Source organism: Amblyomma americanum, chromosome 2 (assembly GCF_052857255.1).
Source record: "Amblyomma americanum isolate KBUSLIRL-KWMA chromosome 2, ASM5285725v1, whole genome shotgun sequence".
NCBI lineage: Eukaryota > Metazoa > Arthropoda > Arachnida > Ixodida > Ixodidae > Amblyomma > Amblyomma americanum.
The window spans coordinates 94,053,979-94,060,656 of record NC_135498.1 but is presented as its reverse complement, the minus strand read 5'-3'; positions in this window follow the sequence as shown (position 1 = coordinate 94,060,656).

Sequence of the window (6,678 nt, the reverse complement as noted above, 5' to 3'; positions counted from 1 at the left end):
CCTTCACGAGCGGCACGAGGGTTCGCCGTCACGACCTCGGGGGATAGGCCTCGGATCCTCCGGCTGGCACGATGGACAGGGGTGGTCACAAGAGGCGGGCGCGTCGAGTCTTCCACAGGAGAAGGGATCATCGGTCGCACCTCCACCAGTGTCACGACCTGAGGAGCCGTGCAGGTAGACGTCGGGGGGGGGGGGGGGAACAGAAGGCTAGGCGCTTTAATCAGACAGCCAGGGTCCAAAGCACAGAGCCAGAGCTCCTCGGGAGCCAACCAACACTTCGTCGTCGTCTTAGACTAAGCGTGGAGGCCGCGCGGCGCGTTCGGCACGTGGCAATATCGTATGGGTTCCGAGACATGAGGCGATGAGGGGCAACTTGGCAGCATGCGAGTTAGCTCGAGGATACGTCAACCGAGCGGACTCAACAGTTTGAAGCACGGGCACCTTTGACCCTGTTACCCCCACGTACTGGGACAGATTGCAGAAACGCTACCCAGCCCCACACAAATGGCTAACCAAAGAGGAGGCGGTAGACTGTCGCAGACTACAAACAGGTACCTGCCCGCACCTGCACAAACTACACAAGATTTTCCCTACGCACTATGTAGACGAATTTCCGTGGCGCCAGGGTAAATCTGTACTATAGCATGTCACATGAACCTGCCCTAAGGCAGACTTAGAGCCTAGAATATTCCACCCGAGTGTGACGCAGTGGGAGCATTTGCTGGCCAGCCAGGACGAGGAAGCGCAACGATTTCTCGTACGCCGAGCCACGATGGCAGCACTAAAGTGGGGAATCCTGGACCAAGGATCGCCCACGGCGCCCAGTGACCCATTAGTGTCAAGAACACTTTAAGGTGGTCACAAATATAATTTTTCCCATCCATTGATCCATCCATCGCCGCGCCTCCGCAGGCGAGCGCTATAGCAACTTCTTCCGCGGTCTTTATGTTGCGCCCCCGGATGGCTGCCGCAGAGACCCTCGTCCGTCGACGACCAAATCTACTGCCGCTCCCGTCCAGCCACCCGCCGCATCAACACACGCTACGTCCGCTTCCTCCGTATTACCGAAGCTCAGCTTTAGAGCCTCGGCTCTCTTGGTTGAACTCTGGGTGCATATTTTTCGAAAAGAGGGGACAACAAGGCGCTCCTTCGTTCCCTGTCGATTGCTACTAGAATTCTGATCACTCTTTCGGGATTTATTCCAAGTTTTGCTAGGATTACCCTGCCTGTTTCCGTTGTGCTGAGTCTCTCAATTTGAGAGGAGCGCAACGCTTCCACTAGTTCTATCCATGTGTTATGCACCCCTATCCTCAGCAGTCGCTCCGTCGAGGTAGCAATCGGTAGCTCTAATGCCTTTTTAATGCATTTGCGAATGAGGGCACCTATTTTTTCTCTCTCTCTCCCCAGCTTTTATATCTAAGTGGGGCGTCGCTTAACTGATTATACTATTTAGGTACGCCTGTATTAGCCTCAGCAAGTTCCTCTCTTTCAATCCCCTATCTTTAACCGCGATTCTTCTTATGAGGCGTAGAGTTTGCATCGCGTATTGCTCCAACTTGACAAGGGCCGCCCCGTTGTATCCGTGGGATGGAATTATTAAACCCAAGATCCTTACTTTATCTACCTTTGGCACCTGCATGTCCACCACCTTAATTTTAATATCGCCGAGTCCTTTACACCGGAGGTGTTTCGGGTTATATACAAAAAGTTCTGACTTTTGACGAGGAAGTTGCTTTAGCGCTCGCCTGAGTAGGAACAAAAGGAAAATTCGTAGTAAGCGACAGTGAAAATGCCATTCAAAATTTTCGAGAAGGCAGGATCTCACCGGAAGCGGCCACGGTACTTAACGGAAAAATTCATTTAATTTAGACTCCCGCACACGCCGCCATCCTCGGTAACGAAGCGGCTTACGAGCTCGCCCGAGTCCTCTATTTCAGAGTAGCCGTAGAGGCCCCCGACCACTGGGGGAAAGAGAAGCGCCTGCAAAATTACGGGGAAATTGTTGACCATTGCAAATTGGGACGCAGGCTGGTAGCACTACCAGACCCAATATTAAATAATAGAAAAGCTGTCGCGTGGAGGCGGCTACAAACTAATCCTTTGATGAACCCGGTATGGGCTTAACACGTGTACTCAGAGCTAGGGTCGCATGAACGATGCACACACTGAGGGGCGAGAGGAACCCTCGACCACATAATTTGGGAGTTCCGAAATTCTCCCGAGGCGGGTAAAGTATTGATAGTAGAGAAGCCTGGGAGACCCTGCTAAGAAGTCCGGACCCTGAGCTCCAGCGCACCACCATCCATCTGGCGGAAGAGGCCGCTACCAGTCAAGGACTGCCAGCCAGCCTATAACCGCGGACGTGCAAGTCCCCGTATCCCAGGCCTGCGTGCCGGGGGGGGGGGGGGGGACAAACGTCTTTTCTGACAGAAATAAAAGTTGTTCAATCAATCAAATCGCTGCGCCTCAGCTCAGCTGCGGCGCGCGAAGCCGGCGCCGTTCACTGGCCTTCGCAACTGCGTTGAACGTGACTCAACGCTCACCTCACGTTGATTGATTGAACAACTTTTATTGCCGTTAGAAAAGACGTTTGTCCCCGCTCCCGGAACGCAGGCTTGGGAGACGGGTTGTTTCACGTCCGCGGTTAGAGGCTGGCTAGCAGTCCTTGACTGGTAGCGGCCTCTTCCGCCTGATGGATGGTGGGGCGCTTGAGTCCAGGGTCCGGGCTTCTTAGCAGGTTCTTTCAGGCTTCTCTACTATCAATATTTTACCCATCCCGGGAGAATTTGGGCACTCCCAAATGACCTCACTGCTGCGCTGAACCACGTGTGGCCGTTTATCTGATAATAAAAATCGCGAAGCTTTGCATGACGTTCGCAGATAGGCATGGAGGAGTCGTGCGTTGGAACCAGTGCTTCGGCTGCTTTTCGTAGATGACTGATTGAATATGATGATTCTTGTGATCAAGAACGTCTACGGCGCGATGGCGAAGGACGGAGCGACTAAACATTAAACCACTGCAAACCGCGTCTGACCATCACTAATCGATCTTCCACTCTGTAGACTAGGTACAGCCGGGTGGAACCCCAGGCAATTTTTTTTTCGCCCTCGCCTCAGAAGCACTCGTTTTGACTGACTCTAAAATTAACCCACGTCCTGATAACGGAGCGATGAAAAACGGTTTGAGATCATCAGTTCATCGAAAGCGTCCATCTTTATAAGATATCCGCAATTTTTTTTCGTACGTTGCCTAGAGCTCTGCGTACACAGGGACTTCATCGTAAGGAAGAATACCGTCCCTTGAACCTTTTTCCGCGGGACTCGGAATTGAACAACCGCTAAGAGCTCACAGCATGCAGTATGTCCTAGAAGACCTTTCTTGGAAGATAAACTGTATCTACCCGGACACGGCGCCAGTTTAGTGAAGAGAAATGCGGAAATGTCGTTGGAATATGCGTAAAAAGTTCTGCTTAACTGTAACGCTCTTATTAGTTACATTTGCAAGTTCCAGCTCTAACTGTAGATACATATTCCATAATAGGCAAGCATACGTGCACGTGCAACTTTACGAAATGAAGTGGGGCACGAACCTCTTCTGAAGAGTGCAGTACAATCCAAGTGCGCAAGTACGCACATAGCCTCCAGAGCAGTGCAATCAGTATTGAGAGAAGCTTAATGTACAGTCGAAAACTACACTTCGCTCATTGTTTCCATAGCGCCTCTACCAAGGAGTGGTGGCTGCGGACAAACGAGCGTTTTACGATACTAACGTATGCCAGAGAGGACCCGTATTCTTCGTTTAACACCAAAAGCGAAGCGTATTAGTCAACTGACGTGTGAAAAAGACAGAAAGAACAGATGAAGGGACGGATGAAACAAGTGTTCAATTGAAAGTTAGCGCTCTCCCGTAAGCGTGCCTCTCCCTGTGTCTCGTCTCTCCCGTTATCTCTCTCACCTCAGAAAAGGAGATCCATACTAGCCGAAGTCTCGCCACGGAGACCATTAGCAGACAGGGACGCCAGCCATCCAAGCCTCGATGCAGCGGTCCTAGAGTATGAATTACTCGCGATAGAACTACTTCCGGCATGCGCCGGCATGCTTGAGAGCATCGATACCGCGCAGGACCAGGACCTCACTATATCTAGTCAGAAGCTGCTGTTCGGCATCCTGGCCTAAACAAGTGTCGCTGCCATATCCAATACAGCAGTATTTATTGACTTATTTATTCATTCATATCGCCTCACAGGCTCCAAGTACAGATTATTGCGTTAGGGGGGGATTACATAGATAGGGGTAATGACAGGAGCATGAGTAACACGTTTATACCAAACTTCTTGACTGTTAGTACCGGTCACTGAAAAGCTGGAACATCATTATACAATGTTTAATGACACGTTTGTAACTTGAAAAAATGGCCGTTCTTTCGACCCTAAAACGAGCTGGGTCACGAATGTCTACGATGTATTCCGGAAGACCATTCTAGTGAATGATAGCCTGCGGCTGGGCAGATTAATTAAATGCAACGGTTCCATCGGAAATACGTTGGAAGATTAAACGGTTGTTTAAACGACGTGAGGAGCGGTTTGGTCATACAAGACACAGCGTTGGAGAGTAGGCACTGTAGACTATTCTGTTCAGCAGGCGAATTAGTGCGATCAATCTCTGTGATTGCAATGTAGAGAGATAGATCGATGATTTGATGTTTGTAATGCTCGAGTGACGGTTGTAGTTCCTGGAAATAAAACGTGCTGCACGATTCTGAAGCGATTCAAGAGAATTAATTAAATAAGCCTGATGAGGTGACCAGATGGGAGATGCGTATTCGAGTTGCGGACGAACAAATGCTTGATAGGCGAGCTTACGGGTTGTAGCAGGAGTTCCATGAAGATTACTTTTCAGATACCGTAACGTGCGTGATGCTTTAACTATTACTTTATGTACGTGAGTTGACCAGCAGAGGCTATTCGTCATTGTCTCTCATGAACTCGCATGTGTGAGGGGTCCTGTTCTCAAGGCAAACCGCATAGTTATCCCACCGAGTGTGGAAAGTGAAGTGCCTGAACGTCTGCACACTGGCCACCAAGGCATAAGCAGATGGCGTGCTCGTGCCACCCAATCTGTGTGGTGACCTAGAATTGGTCAACACATTCAAAACCATGTCTACCGTTGCAGAGTGGGCATACAGTATCTAAAATCTGGTGTCGAACCACTACTCGACACTCCGCTGCCCAGTTATCCGTGGAAGGTGTTGAAATGGATCTTTTCAATGAAAGTGGTGGACTACTTCTCTGGATTCTTTGAGTTGAAGAACCTGAAAAAGACGACAACCCACGACATGTCACGCAAGCATTCGATGAGATCTTTGCTAGATTTGGGGCACCCAGCCGTCATCCCATCGGATAACGGGCCCCAGTTCACCTCTGTTGAATCCGAGTTGTTTACAAGGGAATGGGGAATACGGCACATCACAAGCAGTCCGTACTATCACCAGAGCAACGGGGCGGCCGAGAGACCCGTACAGACTGCAAAACGGCTCCTCAGGAAATCGTCCAACATTAACAAAGCGCTGTTAGCTCACCGTGACACGCACACTAGCTAAACTTACTCTCCGGTTGAGCTTCTCATGGGACGCCACGTGAGAACTGACGTGCCAGCTATGTCGACGGAGTTTCGACCGCGTTGGAACACTCGCCCTTACCGGAACAGAAACCAGGTGTGAAAAGGGCAAAGCAACGCATCGATTATGACAGCGAACACAGGGTCTGTGAAGGAGAACGCCTACTTCTGAGCGCAACGGTCCGCGTCCTCTATGGCGCGGCTGCAAGAGGGAGTATGATTGCACCGGCTCCCTCTCTGAGTTCTTTTATGGTACAAACCTCAAGTGAGATAACTCGTCGCACCAGCATTCACCTCCAGCCTCTGCAACCAGGGACGGTCACGACATGAAGCGGATGCGCGCCTATTCTGCTACAGCTCCACAGGTTGAAAAAACCGCCAACTCCTACTGAGCATGAACATTTCATGTTAGTGACAGGCGCATGCGACAGATGGCGGCAGCTGTCAAGCACACTAAGTCACTAAGCACTAAGTCAGGGGTGATGATTTTCAACGATACAGCTGATCAGGCGCTTACAATACAAGACCATGAAATACCCCGAGTGGCGTAATACAAATATCTCGGGGTATGGGTAAACGAAGGGCGGATATACACGGAAAAGCAAGAGCAGTCTCTCATAGCAAAATGGCGAAGAGATGAGGGGTGATAAAACGTAGGGCATTATGGGGGTACAACAGGCATGAAGTTCCTAGAGGTATTTGGAAAAGAATAATGGTGCCGGGGCTTACTTTAGGGAGTGCGGTTCTGTGCTTAAGGGCAGAAGTTCAGTCGAGGTTAGAAGTAAATCAGAGAACTGTCGGAAGGTTAGCAATAGGTGCCCGCGGGAAAACCACAAATGAGGCAGTACAGGGGGACATGGGCAGGGCATCCTTCGAACGAATCACGGGAAGCTCAAACGAAAATACTCTATGAGGAACGCCTGATGAAATTGGACAATAACACATGGGCAACTAAGGTATTTAAATACCTATAGAGAAAAAGCGTTAACTCACAATGGCGGAAAAGAACTAGGAAGCTAACCAGTAAGTATTCCAGACACGAGGACGGAGAAAGACAGAGCA